The sequence below is a fragment of the Spermophilus citellus genome, assembly GCF_964194105.1.
Source record: "Spermophilus citellus genome assembly, chromosome: 7".
NCBI classification, from domain to species: domain Eukaryota; kingdom Metazoa; phylum Chordata; class Mammalia; order Rodentia; family Sciuridae; genus Spermophilus; species Spermophilus citellus.
Window position 1 is genome coordinate 25,934,294 of NC_138188.1, and position 18,344 is coordinate 25,952,637.

At 41.5% G+C, this 18,344-nt stretch overlaps 1 protein-coding gene across 8 annotated transcripts in view; it reads left to right on the forward strand.

The window, feature by feature from the left end:
• Nucleotides 1-10,943: 10,943 nt before the first annotated feature.
• The window catches only part of RBM6 (RNA binding motif protein 6), a 99,775-nt gene continuing 92,374 nt past the window's right edge, over nt 10,944-18,344 (forward strand). For 2 of the 8 annotated variants that reach the window (XM_081300992.1, XM_081300993.1), the window contains exons 1-2: nt 10,957-11,185; nt 17,192-17,287. The gene's annotated coding sequence lies outside the window, so the exon portion shown is untranslated. Of the gene's footprint in view, nt 11,186-17,191; nt 17,288-18,344 lie in introns of all 8 variants that reach the window. The other 6 variants (XM_081300988.1, XM_081300991.1, XM_081300995.1 and 3 more) reach the window with 6 other exon arrangements.

An 18,344-nucleotide genomic window follows, 5' to 3' on the forward strand; every position in this document is an offset into this window, starting at 1 on the left:
TGCAAGATCTGTGAACACCTAGATCCAGCACTTCTACAATGAGGCAAAAAACAATCAAACAAATAAACCAACTCAGTCTGTAGAAGACTTTTCTTTGGTGTTAGTCAAATATTCAGGAACAATGGCTCTGCAATTAGAGGAACTTGGATTTACAGTTCTGTTTTCTCATCTATAAAATGGAGATTTAAAGAAAAAATGGAGATAATTCTGGCATACACCTGTAATCCCAGGTAATTGGGAGTCTGTGGCAGGAGGATTGTAAGTCTGAGATCAGTCTGAGTGATTTTTTGAAACTCTATCTCTAAATAAAAATATAAATAAAAAGGACTGAGGATGTAACTCAGCAAGCAGTAGAGCACCTCTTCATTCCGTCCTCAGTTAAAAAAAATTTTTTTAAATTAAAAATGGTGATAATAATACTACTGATTCATTGGGTCATAGAAGATAATATATGTAATCTAATTACCTTAGTATACAATTATTTTGACATATCATACATTTGAATCTAATAGGGTATAAATTCTCATTTTTCCACGTGTACAGATTGCAGGATTCTCAATATTTTTTAAGTTAATTTTTAAATTTATATATGACAGAGGAATTCATATTACACATGTAGAGCACAAATTTTTCATATCTCTTGTTGTCTCAATATTAAGAAGTAAACTCTCTCAAAATTAATAAATTTAAATAAACCCTCATAAAACCTCAAAAAATAATAATTACCTTAGTATAGAGTAGGCATTTATATGTGTACTGCTGTCATTGAGTACATCATGATTATTTTTACTTTGCATTCAGACCATGTATAACAGTACTCACACACAGATCCAGTGGTCTCTGTCATGTAAATCAGTCCTTTAGGAGTTTGCTCAGCCAGACAGGGGCCCTGGATGAATGGCCTGGGGAAGCATGCATCTGATCTTATGAAGTCAGGTGGGCTCTAGCCTGAAATGACCCACCTGTCAGATCAGACTATTTACAAGTGTTAGAGTTGAAAAACAGATGACTAGCTCTTTGCTGCTCCTAGAAGTCTCTGCCATGTTTAATTGGCCCTGCTCTGTGGCCTTGAACTTCTGATTCAAAGATCCAAACAAGGTCTATAGCAGTTTAATCCTATCCTGAGAACCCATTCCCCACTGATCCCTTGTAGGCTTCAGCTGACTAAACCCAGTATGTCTGACTGTACCCAGCATCCTAGCATGGTACCTGCATGGGGAAGAGAGGAGAGTCAACTGTCTAGGGGTAGTAGGTGCTTCTTTTTTATTTTTATTTTTGGTACCAGGGATAGAACCCAGGGGCATTTAACCATTGAGTTGGGATCCCCAACACCCCCCCCCCCTTTTCAAACAATGTTTTTTTAAGAACTTTTTTTAATAACAAAGACTTCCTTCTTTTTTTAAAAAATTTTTTGTAGTTGTAGATGGCCAGAATGCCTTTATTTTATTTATTTTTATGTGGTGCTGAGGATCAAACCCAGTGCCTTATGCATGCCAGGCAAGTGTTCTGCCACTGAGCTAAAGCCCCAGCCCCCAAATTTTTTTTTTTTTAATATTTATTTTTTGGGCTGGGGATGTGGCTCAAGCGGTAGCGCGCTCGCCTGGCATGCGTGTGGCCCAGGTTCGATCCTCAGCACCACATACCAACAAAGATGTTGTGTCCGCCGAAAACTAAAAGAATAAATAAATATTAAAAAAAAGAGTTTAATATTTATTTTTTAGTTGTAGTTGGACACAATAACTTTATTTTATTTACTTATTTTTATGTGGTGCTGAGGATCAAACCAAGGCCAAGTGCTCTACTGCTGAGCCACAACCCCAGCCCCAAGAATCCTTTTTTTTTTTTTTTTTAACTTTATTTTGTTTATTTTTTTATGTGGTGCTAAGGCTTGAATCCAGTGCCTCACATGTGCTAAGCAAGCACTCTACCACTGAAGCTAAACCCCAGCCCCCCCAGCCCCTTTTTATTTTTTGAGACAGGGTCTCACTAAGTTGCTTAGGGCATTGCTAAATTGCTGTGGATGGCTTGAACTTGTGATCCTCCTGCCTCAGTGGCCAGAGTTGCTGCAATTATAGAGGTGTGCGACCACACCCACTAGTGAGTACCTCTTTCACCACAGTCCCCCTGCCATGTGAGATCACGTAGCATCTCAGTTTCTCCAAGATCAATCTGGGGTTCCGCCAGAAAGCCTGATGGAGCAAATAGCTTTTTGAATACTTATCTTGGAAATTCAGGCAGAAAAGCTCAGTGAATCACACAAAACCCACCCCAACCCCCAAAAGACCCATAATCTGTGCAACTGAAGCTGCTGGGAGGTTCAGCCTGAATCAGTTAGGCAACGTCTTTCAGAATCAGCCCAGATGTCTCTACCAGGCAGCCCCTCTAGATATCCCCAGGACTTGCTACTTTTCCTGGAAGTCCCTTGCAGGGCTTGTAAGCAAAGTAACCAAACAGGTTGGTGCAATCAGCCCTTCTACTGTGCCTGGGGTGGGCCTTGCAAGAGCTCCTCCCTACTGGTTCCTAATCACCTTGCTCCCTTTTCCTACTTGGATAGTGCTTGTTTCACCCCACCTTCACCCTTTGGAGAGTGGTTTTATCTGGGAGGGAGTTGCCAGGATGAAGGACACGTAGAGACAGGGTCCTACTAAGGTTGTGCTGTGGCTGCTTCAGCAAGATACTTACTCTATGCTTAAAGACTAGCCTGGAACTTGTCACTTCTGGCGGCCACTCCCCTCCTTGACAAAGGCTGCTCACACTTCTCAAGCGAACTGCAGCCTAGAAAGGGTGCTTCAGTACAAGTGGCAGCCCAGTTACCTAGTCAGGGCGCCCTTGAGAATAAAGTCCTGAGCCCTAAGACCCTTCCAGGAGCTCCAGAACACTTGCGTTGCTTTTTGAGAGGACTCTGAGGGTCAAATATACGTGCATTGGTAGATGTGAGTACTATTTCACCCTCTTGGCCAAAGGATGGGTTCCAGGCCCCTTTTTTTTTTGTATTCCCCAGCTATGGGCCAGCCGGCATAGGGACCCCAGGAAGACCCACTTTCCTATCACAAACGGTGCTCAGGGTTGCTGGGACCCTAGTCTTCAAGTCCCTCCCTCCAAAGATGACAGCTCTCCTGCTTCTCAGCGACCCCAGGCCACGTGGGTTGGCAGTCGGACTCACCTGTTTTTTTTGGGGGGGGGAACCAGGACGCACAGAGGGTGCCAGTCACTGCCCTCTGCCGGACCCCCGGAGGGGTGTAGGTGTCCGGCCGGGCCAGGCCCGGGGGCGCAGTTTCGCGGGGCCACGTCCCCTTGCGGACACACACATGGCAACAGTTCGGCACCGATTTCCCCTTGCCGCCCCTCACCCGGCCTCTGGCGCAGGAAGGCAGCCTTCGCTGGCCTCTCGCCGAAGAGGCCCGGTTCCAGTCGCTTGGCCCGACCCAGCCCGCCCCCCTGGTGCATTGTGGGAAATGTAGTCTGTAGGCAGCACAGCCCGAGCGGTTCGGCTCTCCAGAGCCCAAAAGACTCGGGGGCGGGACCTGACCCAGATCCGGGTTTGTCTCACCCGGCGCCTCCTTCTCTAGCGTCTGGGAGGCCCGGGAGCACCCTCTCCCCATCTGCCGTCCCCGAGGTCAAAAGCCCTGCGACTGCTGCAGATCTGTACCCTTGACCCAAACTAATGACAGGTTTCATTCAAGAGAGAGGAAGTAACGTTGACGTTGTTTCCCCGACATATTGTGGAAGGACACTGCAAGTTTGGAGTGCTGGATAAATATTAGTGAGTTTACAGTAGCTGTAAAGGATGTGAGCATGCGCAAAAGCCGCACTAATCGTTTTTAATATATGAGACTCTAGAACAGGTAGTTCTTAACTGTGCACACTGAATGACCTGGGGAGCTTTTAAAAAACACTAATATTTCAACACCACTCCTAGAGATTTTGATTAAATTGGATGGGTATGGGGAACCAGGCTTCAGTATTATTTTAAGGGCTCCCTGGGTTATTTGCAAGGATAAAGAACCACTGTTTGTAATTTCCTAGAGGCAAAACAATGAAAACAGGAAAACGCAAGCTGTTCCAAATGGCTCTTATTTTTGGAGAACAGTTTAAAGAAGTCACATTAAGTTGACAACAAAATATCTCATATTTTCTTTTGAAGCAATTAACTCACTTTGTAGCTTCGTGGTTTGTTCTCCCAACAATTCTGGGACGAAGGGGAAAAAATTCTGAAACCACTCCTGTGACTCTACCAGCTACTCCAACAAACACCCAAAGCAATATCCTGTGTTCCTCTTTTTTTTTTTTTTCCCTCCAAAGCAAGCAGTAGGTCTTCCTGTGTCCCCCTTGGTTCTATGGGAGGGAGCTCTACCTTAGTCTTTTTCTCATGGTCTCAGATGGCTACCACTTGGAGCCTACCGGCTTGTGACTGCCATTATAACAAAGCTATGGCCTTTTACAGAAGATACCTTCTTATAGGGCTTTCAGAACCTCAAACATAGTTTTAAAGAAAGCTTCTCAGTGAGAAAATGTTCTTTTCCTTGGAATGGAGATAGAAGAGTCTTCACAGGTCTCACAATATTTTTTCTACTCACTAGCTCAGGACTCCAGGTTCCCTCTTATACAGTTTTTTTTTTTTTTTAAGTTGTTGATGGACTTTTATTTATTTATTTGTTTATTTTTGGTACAGGGATCAAACCCAGAGGCACTTAACCACTGATCCACATACCCATCCCCCCCCTTTTTTTTAGTTGTAGATAAATAGAATACTTTTATTTTATTTTTATGTGGTGCTGAGGATCAAACACAGTACTTCACACATGCTAGGCAAGTGCTCTGGTGCTGAGCTACAGCCCCAGCCCTTTTTAGTGTTTTATTTAGAGACAGGGTCTCACTGAGTTTCTTTCTTTCTTTCTTTTTTGGTGGTACTGGGGATTGAACCCAGGGCCTTGTGCATGTGAGGCAAGTACTCTACCCCAGCTCCCTCACTGAGTTTCTTAAGGCCTCACTAAATTGCTGAGGCTAACTTTGAACTTGTGATCCTCCTGCCTCAGACTCCCCAGGAGCTGAGATTACAGGCATGCACCACCACTCCTGGCTATTTTATTTATTTATTTTCAGTGCTGAGAAACAGAACCCAGTGCCTCATACATGCTAGGCAAGTACTCTGCCATTGAGCTACAACCCCAGCACAAGAATATAAGCCAAGGACTGGGGTTGTAGCTTGGTGGTAGAGCACTTGCGTAGCACATGTGGAGTCACTGAATTTGATCTTTAGCACCACATATAAATAAGTAAAATAAACGTCCACTGACAACTAAAAAAAAAAAAAAGGATTAATAAAAAAAGAATTTAAGCCAAGAAGATCTTATAGTCTCTGGTACAGAGATATCCTGGCTAAAACATTAAGCAGAAATTGTATCCTAGGAAATTGAACCCTATTGAAAACAAATTAAGCTGGTCATGGTGGCAAATGCCTGTAATCTCAGCTGCTTGGGAGGCTGAGGCAGGAGGATTGCAAGTTCAAAGCCAGCCTCAGCAAAAGCAAGGTGCTAAGCAACTCAGTGAGACCCCATCTCTAAATAAAATACAAAATAGGGCTGGGGATGTGGCTCAGTGGCCAAGTGCCCCTAAATTCAATCCCGGTACCACCTCCCAATAAAAAAAAATAATAATTCAAAGTTTTCTACCTAACCAGATTCCCTAACTGTAGGACCTCAGAATTTCTTCTGAATAGTAGTACTGTATTCTGAAGTATTATATCTATTTAGTTAAGTACATATCCCATGTGCTTCTGACTATTCAGAAGAATAGTAGTAGTGCTTGCCTAACATATGCTTGCCTAACATTTGCAAGGTATTATGTTCAATCCCTAGCATTGCAAAACAAGAATAATAACAATAAAAACAAAAACAAAAATTTAACTAAATAAAGAAAAAACAAAGAAAAAAAGAAGCCATGCATGTTAGTACATAACTTTAATCTCAGTTATTCAGAGACTGAGGCAGGAAGATCACAAGTTCAAGGCCAGCCTGCACAACTTAGCAAGACCCTGTCTTAAAATAAAAATAAAAAATAAGCTGGTACACACCTGTAATCCCAGCAACTCAGGAATCTGAGGCAAGAGCATCACAAGTTCAAGGCCCTAAACAATTTAGTAAGACTCTGCCTCAAAATATAAACAAACAAACAAACAAACAAATAAGATAGGGCTGGGAATGTGGCTCAGTGGTAAAACACCTCTTGGTTCAATTCCCAGTACCACAAAGAACAAACAAACAAAACAACCCAAAAGGGTTGGGAATGTAGCTCAGTAGTGCAGTGCTTGCTTAGTGTCCACAAGGTCTTAGGTTCCATCTCCAGGAGTAGAAAAAATAAAACCCAAAATAAGTAAATAAATGAAAAAATTTTTAAAAGGGCTGGGGGGTGTAGCTCAGTGGCAGAGTCCACAAAAATAAATACAAATAAATAAATAAAAGGACTGAGGGTGTGGTTCAGAGTTAGAGTGCCCTGGGTACCATTACAAGCACTTAAAAAAAAAAAAATCCCATGATGACCTTGTTACCTGCATGATCCTGTTTTTAACTTGCACTTTGCTACAAACAACATTACTGCTCTGTACCTCCTGTCACCCTCCAGGTTAGGGGCTCCTTTAAAGTGTAAGCTTTCTGTTTTGTCTAGGCTCAGGAATTTCATGAACCAGGTAAGTCATATACACCACAGTAAGGACTAATCTAACAATTAGATTTCTTCTTCTTCCCCAGATTTCTTCAGTTTCACAACTTTTATGGAGATTTCAGAACCTGAGTTGATGCAAAGTTGTGGCTAAATTATATTCCAAGAGCCAGCCAGATATGGTGGCTCAAGCCTGTGATCCTAGCCACTTAAAAGGCTAAGGCAGGAAGAGCTCAAATTCAAGATCTCCGGCTGGGGATGTGGCTCAAGCGGTAGCATGCTCGCCTGGCATGTGTGCGGCCTGGGTTCGATCCTCAGCACCACATACAAACAAAGATGTTGTGTCCGCCGAAAAAACTAAAAATAAATAAATAAATATTAAAAAAAATTCAAGATCTCAAAAAATAAAAAGGGCTAAGAATGTAACTCAGTGGTAAAGTGCCCATGGGCTCAATCCCAGTGCTGCAACATAATAATACATAAATAAATAAAATAATAAACAAATACAAATTTTTAAAATTATATAAAGTGTATCCTGTGGCCAGACCTGTTCCCAGACCTGTTGCTATTGTGCTTGGGAAATCCTTTAAGCCATTAAGTCCCAAGTTTTATTTTTTGCCCCACCCACCCACCTCCAAAGAGAAAGGGTCTTGCTATGTTGCTTAAGGCCTAACTAAATTGCTAGGCTGACTTTGATTTTGGAATTCTCCTGCCTCAGTTTCCAAAATTGCTGGGATTAAAGGCCTGCACCACCATGCCCAGCTTTTTTTTTTTTAATGGTACTGGGGATTGAATCCAGGGGTGCTTTATCACTGAACTAAATCCTCAGACCTTTTTCTTTTTCTTTTTTTTCAAGACAGTGTCTAGCTTAGTTGCTGAGGCTGGCCCCCAAATTGTAAACCTCTTGCCTCAGCACCTTGAGTTGCTGGGATTATAGATGTATGCCACCATGCCTGGTTAGCATGGTGGTTAGTCCCAAATTTTCAATTCTGCATATATAATAATGATTTCAAAGTTATCATAAATTGAACATATATTTATTGTTACAATTTAAGTTTTTGTGGGTGTTCCACATCTGGGATGATGTGACAAAATGGGTTAATTAAGGACTCTCTTATCTTCCTCAGCAGTTTCCCTTTTATACCAATACATGATACCTACTGTGAAGTATCCTGAACTATAATAAGAATGGCAGTCCTGCCCTGTGGGATGGGGCATGGCTGTAATCACAGCAATTTGGGAAGCTGAGGCAGGAGAACTGAAAGTTCAAGGCCAGCTTGGGCAATTTAGCAAGACTCTCAGGAACTTAGCAAGACCCTGTTTCAAAACAACAAAAAAAAATAAGCTGGGTGAGGTGGCACACATCTATAATGCCAGTGGCTCTGGAGGCTGAGGCAGGAGGATTGCAAATTCAAAGCCAGCCTTAGCAACTCATCCAGGCCTTAAGCAACTGAGTGAGACCTTGTCTCAAAATAAAAAATAAAAGGGGCCGGAGATGTGGCTCAGTGCCCCTGGGTTCAATGTCCAGTACCAAACAGCAACAACAACAAAAAAATAAAAAAACAAAACCAAAAAATAAATAGGACTAGGGATATAGCTCAGTGGTAAAGTGTCTCTGGCTTTAATCCTCAGTACTATACCCACGCACACACTGCTACAAATAAGTAAGTAAATAAATAAATAAAACAGCAGTTCTCTGGAGATTTATTTTCTGCTGTGCTACAGATTGAACCCAGGGTCTTGTATACACTAGGCAATTTGCTCTACCACTCAGTTGCATCCCCTTTTTCATTTTTTTTTTTAATATTTATTTTTTAGTTCTCGGCGGACACAACATCTTTGTTGGTATGTGGTGCTGAGGATCGAACCCGGGCCGCACGCATGCCAGGCGAGCGTGCTACCGCTTGAGCCACATCCCCAGCCCCCCTTTTTCATTTTTTGAGATAGGGTCTCACTGAGTTTCCCAGGCTACCTCAAACTTGTGATTCCCTGCCTGTATCCTAAGCAAATGAAATTGTAGGCATGACCCACCATGACTGATTAATGGTTTACCTCTTTTGATGATAAAGTACTATCAGAAAAGGAAAAGGCGTGCCAATAATGGTCCAGTTTGAGAAGCAAAGTTTAGGTACCTATTATTTATTCTGTATTGCTGTTCTTCCTTTCTTCAGGAGTCACTCAGCACTGGTGTGCCCGAGGGCTCAAACTTTGCGCTCCAGTCTATAGTCACTCCCTTGATCATCTATTTCTTCCAGGTCCATAGCTTTAAGTACCAGTGACATGCTGATACCTCCCAGATTTGCTTGTCTACCTCTGATCTTAACCCTCCAGATTGATGTACAACTGCCAACTCCACATTTTACTTGTTTCCTTGGCAATTAAAAACTCAAGCCCAGAGAGGTGGCACACACCTATAATCCTAGCAGCTTGGCAGGCTGAGGTAGGAGGATCATGAGTTCAAAGCCATCCTCAGCAAAAGTGAGGTTTTTTTCACTGAGAAACTCAGTGAAACCCTGTCTCTAAATAAAATATAAAACAGGGCTGGGGATGTGGCTCAGTGGCCAAGCAACCCTGACTTCAATCCCCATATTCCACTACCACAAACAAAACAAAACAAACAAAAAACCTTCAAGTTCATTCCAGCACACCTGGTTTTCTTCATTCCAAGATCTCAATGGTACCAAACCTGACAGTTCTATTTTTTTTTTAAAGAGAGAGTGAGAGAGGAGAGAGAGAGAGAATTTTTTAATATTTATTTTTTAGTTCTCAGCGGACACAACATCTTTGTTGGTATGTGGTGCTGAGGATCGAACCCGGGCTGCACGCATGCCAGGCGAGCACGCTACCACTTGAGCCACATCCCCAGCCCTGACAGTTCTATTTTTAAAGTTACAACTTTCCTTTCCTTTAATTTTCTCCATAGATTTTACTACCACCAGAGAGATTGAATAATGTAGCTTGTTTAGTTTTTAGTTTGTCTCCAATAACTATTGTCATACACATCTCCACTAGGGCAACAGTTTATTAGTTTTGTTCATTCCTGTATTCCCAGCACCTGATATAGTAACTGTCATATAGCAAACACTTCATACATTCTTGAAGGAATGACCTCTCAACAAGATTCCTAAAAAGTGAAATGTAACTTTATTCTTTCTTTCTTTTTTTCCCCCTGTGGTAACTGGGGATTAAACCCAGGAGAGCTCTAGCACTGACCTACATGGTGTTGCTAAATTGTTCTGGCTAGCATTGAATTGAACTTGTAATCCTCCTGCCTCAGCCTCTTGAGAAGATAGGATTATAGGCCTGTGCCACTCTGCTTGGTGGAAGAGAACTATAAAGACTACTCAAAACCTCCTTTCTCTACAATGAAGCCTGCTTTATTTTAGAATGCTTTGTGGGCATTTCTTGCAGTTGATTTCTTTGATCATATAATGTTGAATTTAGGCTCCAAAATCCAGGTTACCTTTCCTGAAGGCCTACTGACAAAGATATCAGATGGCTGGGACCAAAGAGCCTTTCAATAATGTAGACAATCCATCTGGGAATTGGACGTGGCTCTTCAAAGATCATTAGCTGGAAAATTCTGGAGGTGAGCTGTAAAACCGAAAGCTGTATTTGTTGTCTTATTTTCTGCTAAATTGCAGATTTGCAGTTTCCTCCCAGCTCTTCTATGACCTTGCACAAGTCATTCCGGACTAGATTTATAGCCTGAGACTTAGTATGGCTCTGTGGAAGTTGAGTGGATTTTTCTTTATGGTTTGCACTAGTGAACCTTTAACACGGATGGTGTCTGGTATTCTTGAGCTGGGATGCCTAAAATTCATCAGAAAAAGGGGATGAACCTCTAAGATGTATTGCTTCTCTATCAAAATGCTTCTTTCATACCTATCCTGGAGTCTCAGGTAGAAGGGCTTTGCTTCCTGGGCAGGGAGAGCCTGGGGCTAGGGCCTTGTGTGGGCACATGGCCAGGAGTCATTTCCTCCAACAGCTTAGGCCCTAAGACGCTATTTCCCATTTCTTTCACACGAACCGACAATGAGGCGGCCTCGAGCTAGGCAGGTCAGGACCGTACCGTTCCACGCAGGGAGCACACCTACGGAAGGCAAAGTCACCCACAGCACACCTTTCTCAATTCCCGGGACAGCTCCAGACAACGAGCTGAGGTAGGGTAAAGGACAAAACACAACCCCTAGTAGGCCCCACGGACGAAGCAGGAAAGCGCGCCTTCCTATTGGACAATGGTTAGCAGCGTGCACTTATGCCCCGCCCCAGAAGGCAACCCCCCCCCCTCAGCGCGGTGCACCGCGGGAGTGGAGTCTGCGGGACTGATCGCTGTACTCCATATCCCAGAGGGCAGAGCGTTGAAGGCCGCGGCACGGCGCCTTTGTGGAAGCAGCTGCCGGCGGGGAGGAAGTTCCGGGGTCCGCGGCTCTGTGTCGGTGGCGGCGGCCGAGGAGGAGGAGGAGGAGGAGGAGGAGGAGGTGGAGGAGGAGGAGGACGAGCGGGCCGCGGAGGCTACGCTGCCTCGGTAAGGGCCCAGGGCGGGAGCAAAGACGTGCCGGAGCTTGCAGGGAAAGGGCCAGCGGACTGGGCCTCTCTGGACATTGTGATCCTGAGCGGCCTTGTAGCCGCGGTTTTGGAGTCGTATGGTGGCCGCTGCCTTGTTCGGGAAGAAGCGAGTACAGCGGCGGTGTGGTGAGGGAGGCGCCGCCCGGGCAGGAACGCCCCGGAACGGTCGCGGGCCCGGGGCGGGGCCGGGCGCGGCGGTAGAATTACCGGTCCAACTGCGGAGCGGCCAGCTGTGGGGTTGTGGGCCGGCGCGTGGTTGTGGCTCCATACTCCTAGCCAGCGGAGCTGCTGGAGAGCTCTTTCTTCTCTCGCTCGCTCGCTCTCTCTTTTTCTTGCTCCTGATCCAGTTTTGAGGCGTCGCTAGAGGATCTGTTTTTGTGTCCAGCTTGTATGTTGGCCCTCAGACCCGGGCAGATTCTAGTGGGCTCGGTTGGACCTTAGGGCGCGAGAGCTCATAGCCCAGCCTGCCGGGCTGTGGAACCTGGAAGCGAGGAGTGGTCTGGTGGGTTCTGTGCCCGTTGGACGAACGTGGGAGGGGAGGGATGTTTTCTTGTATTCACGCTTTAGATTCTTTTTGGCATTGTAAATATGTATTTTTCTCCAAACTTTAGAATTGATGTTAGTGAGTTCAACTTTGGGGATTGCACTTTTTTTGGGGGGGGGGGATAAAAAGAAAAGGCCTGTTTTGTAGAGTACATAAACTGTGAGGGTAATTATATATTTTTTATTTTTTATTTTTATTTTTTTGAGGGTAATTATATTGTTTGTATAATCTAGGTTTACTTGTGAAGTTCAGAGTAGCTGGATCTAAGTGAAGGAATAGATTGATGGGTCTGGGTCACCTGGTTTATTTTCTGAACTCTGGATCTTGCCCTAACTTTGTTTAGTTTCCAGCTTCCTGTTGAGTATACCATCAGTTTGAATGACTTAAATATGTCACCGTTACCAAACTTGTGAGGACTGTAGGGAGAGGTGTGAAGAACTTGGTGAGAGGTTGTAGGACTGGCAGTGTGGAAAGTAAGTAGTGATACGTTGTGTTGGTGAAACATAAGTTGAACTTAAGCCTTGTCTTCTTAACTAGAATCCATTTAGGTATTGGACCAGGGATCAAATCGCTCTGGACATTTGTAGACCCTTTGAGAGATATAATTTTGTTTTTTCAAGGTCTCAGGATTGAATTTAGGGCCTCTTGCATGCTAGCCAGGTGCTTTGCTACTGAGTTGCCCTCTAGCACTCATAGAATTTTGTTACCAGACATGGGCTTATTTTTCTTGTCTTTAATATCCTAAGTTCTCCTAGCCCCTCAGACCAGGTAGAATTGTCAAGGCAAAGATTACTAAATATTCTCTTCAGACAGAAATTTGAGCAAGATTATACTGTTTTGCCAACATATTAAATTGTATAAATTGATGTAATTTGATTAAAGTTGAATAGAGATTAAAAATTTTGGAAAGTTATGAAATTTTATATTTTGTTTTGGGGAATCAAGGCTTTAAAAAAATTTTTCGATAAGTTGCCAAGGCTGTTCTTTAACTTGTAGTCCTCTTGTTTCAGTCTTCTAAATTATTGCTAGGATTACTGTGTGCACCACCACAGCTGGCTTTTTTTTTTTTTTTTTTTTTTTAATGGAGCTTGAACTCCAGGGGTGCTTTACCACTGGGCTATATTCCAGCCCTTTATTTTTATTTTTTATTATTATTTTTAAAATTTTGAGTCAGGGTCTTGCCAAATTGATAAGACTGTCCTCAAATGTGATCTTCCTGCAACAATCTCCCATGGTGCATCGTCATGCCTGGCAAAGTTGTGAAAACTTAAAGGTCATGTCATTCTTTGAAGGAATCTTCTAGCTATAGACCAAGTATATAGAACTCAACTTTATTTTTTTCGTAACAAGGATTGAACCCAAGGGCACTTAATCACTGAGCCACATTCCTAGCCCTTTTTATTTTGAGACAAGGTCTCCCTACATGTCCTAGGGCCTTGCTGAGTCTGGTTTTGAACTTGTGGTCCTCCTACTTCAACCTCTTGAGCCGCTGGGATTACTGTTGTACACCACCATGCCTGGTTTAGAACTAAATTTTCTATTAGGCTCCCACAACATGTTCATTTTCTTCACCTTGTTTATTGAGGTAACTGACTAACTGACACCTATTGAGTGCCTTTTGTAATCCTACTGCACTATGTTGCTCTGCATAGCAAGAATGGGTAATTGTAGGGTCTCAGATAAGATAGGGATTAACCCCTGCCCCCTTCACTTCACTAAATCATTGACATTGGACAAATTACCTAGGTTCTGCAAGCCTCAGTTTCCTCATCTGGAATGAGGTTAATAAATACAGCCACCTGATAGGTTTTTTTGGGAGGAGAGTTATGTAATACATGTAATGCCCATATGACAGTGCCTGGTGTGCAGAAAATATTCCTTAAATATTATTACCTTTTAAAAATAATTTTTTTAAAAGAGAGAGAGAGAGAGAGAGAGAGAATTCTTTTTTTTTTTTTAATATTTATTTTTTAGTTCTCGGCAGACACAACATCTTTGTTGGTAAGTGGTGCTGAGGATCGAACCCGGGCCGCACGCATGCCAGACGAGCGCGCTACGGCTTGAGCCACATCCCCAGACCTAAAAATAATTTTTAATTTTAATTTTTAAAAATCATTCTAATTTATGTGTGACAGCAGAATGCATTTTAATTCATATCACACATATAGAGCACAACTTTTCAAGCCTCTGGTTGTACACAAAGTAGGTTCAGACCATTTATGACTTTATACATGTACTTAGGGTAATGATGTTCATCTCATGCCACCGTCTTTAATATTATTACCTTTTTGAAATAATTTTTTTGAAGTCCAACTCATAAGCCATACAGTTTACTCATTTAAGGTATTTAATTCAGTAGGTTTCGATACACTGCATTTTTAAAAAGTATTTGTTTGAGTGTGTGTGTGTATTTTTTTTTCCAGTTGTCAATTGACCTTTATTTTATTTTTTTATATGCTGTGATAAAAATTGAACCCAGTGCCTCACACATGCTAGGCAAGCATTCTACCACTGAGCCACCAACCCAGCCCATACTTTTTAAAACTGGAGTGTGTGTGTGTGTTTAATATATATAACTAATATATAAATATATAGTAACAAAATTTTACCTTTTTAATTATTTTAAAGTATATAATTTGTTGACATTAGTTACATTCACAGTTTAGTTCAACCAGCAATAGTGTTTCCAAAATTTCATCACTGTAAACAGAAACTCTTTACCCAAGTAACTCCCTATTTCTCCTAACACTGGTAACCTATAATTTACTTTGTTTCTCTGTGAATTTTCATATTCTAGGTACAAGTGTAGATGAACTGATACAATATTTGTCTTCTTTTGTGTTTGGTTTATTTTATGCAGCTTGATGGTTTCAAAGTTCCTCCATGTCAGTAGCATGGTATCAGAACTTCATTCCTTTTTATGACCGAATAATATTCCATTGAGAATATGGATCACATTTTGTTTATTCAGTCATCTGTTACAGACTGTTGGGTCATTTCTACCTTTTGACATTAGTGAATAATGCTGCTGTGAACATTGATGTACAAATACCTTTTTTTTAAATATTTACTTTTTAATTTTAGGTGGACACAATATCTTTATTTTGTTTTTATGTGATGCTGATAATTGAACCCATGCCCCACGCATGCTAGATGAGCTCGCTACCACTTGAGCCACATCCCCACCCCCAAATATCTCTTATTTATTTATTTTTAGTTGTAGTTGGACACAATATCTTTATTTATTTCTATGTGGTGTTGGGGATCAAACCTAGGGCTTTGCCTGTGGTAGGTGAGCGTTCTACTGCTGAGCCACAACCCCAGCCCCCCAAATATCTTTTGGAATCCCAGCTTTCTTTCCCTTTATCTTCCCTACCCCTCCCTACTTTGTGGTGCTGGGAATCACATGCTAGGCAGTTGCTCTACTTCTGAGCTAAATTTCTTAAGTTCCATTTTAATCACTTTTAAGTTGTGTTAAGGGCCATCACCATCCAGCTTCAAAACTTTTTTCATCTTCCCAAACTGAAACTTTGAATCCATTGAACATTAATTCCTCAATCTCTCTTCCCTAACAACCACTATTCAATTACTTTCTGTCTCTGAGTTTGACTAGGTGTCTCATAAGTGGAATCATATATTTGTCTTTTGTATGTGTCCTATTTTACTTAATGTAAATCTTCAGGGTTCATCTGTATTGTAGCATATATCAGAATTTCATGTCTTTTTAAGACTCAATACTTTTTTTTTTTTTTTTTTTTTAATCCATGATCCACTGATGGACATTTGAATTGTTTCTACCTTTTGGCTATTGTGAATAATGCTGCTGTGAATATTTGTGTGGAAATATCTGTTCAGGTTCCTGCTTTCATTTCTTTTGGGTAAAGACCCCGAAATAGAATTACTGTATCAAATGTTAATTTCTATGTGTGTGTGTTTGAGTGTGTATGTGTGTGTTATTTTTTTAAATACTGGGTATTAAATCCCAATGTGAAAATATTATTATTATTATTATTATTATTTTTAAAGAGAGAGAGAGAATTTTTTTAATATTTATTTTTTAGTTTTCGGCGGACACAACATCTTTGTTTGTCTGTGGTGCTGAGGATCGAACCCGGGCCGCACACGTGCCAGGCGAGCGCTACCGCTTGAGCCACATCCCCAGCCCCATGAAAATATTTTGAAGAAAATATATTTAAGGAAATAAAGTTAAATAAGACGTCATAAGGATGAGGCCTTAATATAAGGACTGGTGTTCTTATAATAAGAGAACTAGACACCAGAAATGTACACACAGATCAAAAAGGCCATGTGAGGACACAGCAGGAAAGTCTATAAGCTAAGTGGAAGCCTCACCAGAAACCAGCCTTGTGGATATGTTAATTTTGGACTTCCAGCCTCAAGAACTGCAGAAAATAAAATTTTTGTTTAAAGCATTCAGTCAGTGGTATTTCATTATAATAATACATAGGTTCAGTTTTTCTGTGTTCTTTGCCAACATTTATTTTCTGTGTATTTGTGTGTATGTCTTTTAATATACAGACGTGAGTTGGTCTCTCACTGTGATTTTAATAGCATTTTCCTAATAATGAGTGATTTTGAGCATCTTTTTTTTTCATATTTCTTTTTTTCTTTTCTTTTTCTTTTTTTTAGAGAGAGAGAGAGAGAGAGAATTTTAATATTTATTATTTTTTTTTTTTTAGTTTTCGGCGGACACAACATCTTTGTTTGTATGTGGTGCTGAGGATCGAACCTGGGCCGCACGCATGCCAGGCGAGCGCGCTACTGCTTGAGCCACATCCCCAGCCCAAGCATCTTTTTTTTTTTTTTTTAAATATTTATTTTTTAGTTGTAGTTGGACACAAATACCTTTATTTATTTATTTTTATATGGTGCTGAGGATTGAACCCAGGGCCTCGCATGTGCTAGGCAAGTGCTCTACCGCTGAGCCACAACCCTAGCCCCTTGAGCATCTTTTTTAATGTGCTTATTGGCCATTTCTTTTTTGGAGAAATGTCTGTTTATATCCTTTGACTTCCCCCCCTCCCTTTTGGGGATCTAACCGAGGGGCTCCTGAAAGCTGGGTAAGCACTCTACCACTGACATTATTTTTTTAATTTTATTTTTTGTTTTTTTTGAGGGGGAGAGGATTCTAAAGATTTAACCTGGATGCACTTTACCACTGAGCTACATCCTCAGCCCTTTTTTTTTTTAAACTTTGAGATAGGGTCTCACACTAAGTTGCTCCTGCTGGCCTTGAACTTGTCATCCTTCTATTTCAGCCCCCTGTGCCACTTGGATTATAGGTATTTGCCACCATGCCTAGGTTCGGAGCTTTTTTTTTTTTTTTTTGTGGTATTGGGACTTGAACCCAGGGGCTCTCTACCATTGAACTATATTTCTAGCCCTTTTTTTTTTTTTTAGACAGGGTCTTGCTAAATTGCCAAGACTGGCCATGAACTTGCAATACTTTTGCCTCAGCCTCCTGAGTAGCTGGGACTACAGGTGTACACTGCCTGGGTAAGTGACATTTTTAGTTAAAAAAACTTTTTTCGGTACTGGTGATTGAACTCAGGGGTGCTTTACCACTGACTTAATTCCAAGTCCTTTTGTTTTGAGAAAGGGTCTTGCTAAATTGTGATCCTCCTGCCTCAGTCTCCCAAATTGTTAGGATTATAGGTACATACCCAGCTAGTGTTTCAGTTTTACAAGATGAAAAAGGTTATGGAAGGGCTGCAGTTGTGGCTCTGTGGTAGAGTGCTTGCCTAACATTTGTGAGACACTGGGTTTGATCCTCAGTACCACTTAAAAAATAAATAAATAAAATAAAGGTATTGTGAACATCTACAACTAAAAAATTAATTTAAAAAAAGATTTGAAAAAAGTTATGGAAGTAGATAGTGATAATGGTTATACAACATTACAAATTTTTTTTGAAGGAAATTTTTTTAAAAATATTTTTTTAGTTGTTGATGGACCTTTATTTTATTCATTTATTTGTATGTGGTGCTAAGAATCGAACCCAGTGCTGCATACATGCAAGGCAAGCTCTCTACTCACTGAGCTACAACCCCAGCCCAATAAAATCTTTTTTTTTTTTTTTTCAATTGTTGATGGCCCTTTAAATTTATTTATATGTGGTGCTGAGAATCAAACCCAGTGCCTCGCACATGCCAGGCAAGTGCTTTACCACTGAGCTATAACCCCAGCCCATGAATGTATTTAATACCATTGACTTGTATATTCAATAACATTAAAGGTTGTAACATTTAGGGGCTGGGGATGTGGCTCAAGCGGTAGCGCACTCGCCTGGCATGCGTGCAGCCCGGGTTCGATCCTCAGCACCACATACCAACAAAGATGTTGTGTCCGCCAACTAAAAAATAAATATTAAAAATTCTCTCTCTCCTCTCTCACATGTAGGTTTCATGATCTTTTTTTTTTTTCACTTTTTTTTAGTTATAGGTAGACACAATATCTTTATTTTTATGTGGTGCTGAGGATAAAACCCAGTGCCTCACACGTGCTAGGCGAGTGCTCTACCTCTGAGCCACAACCCCAGCCCATCTTTTTTTTA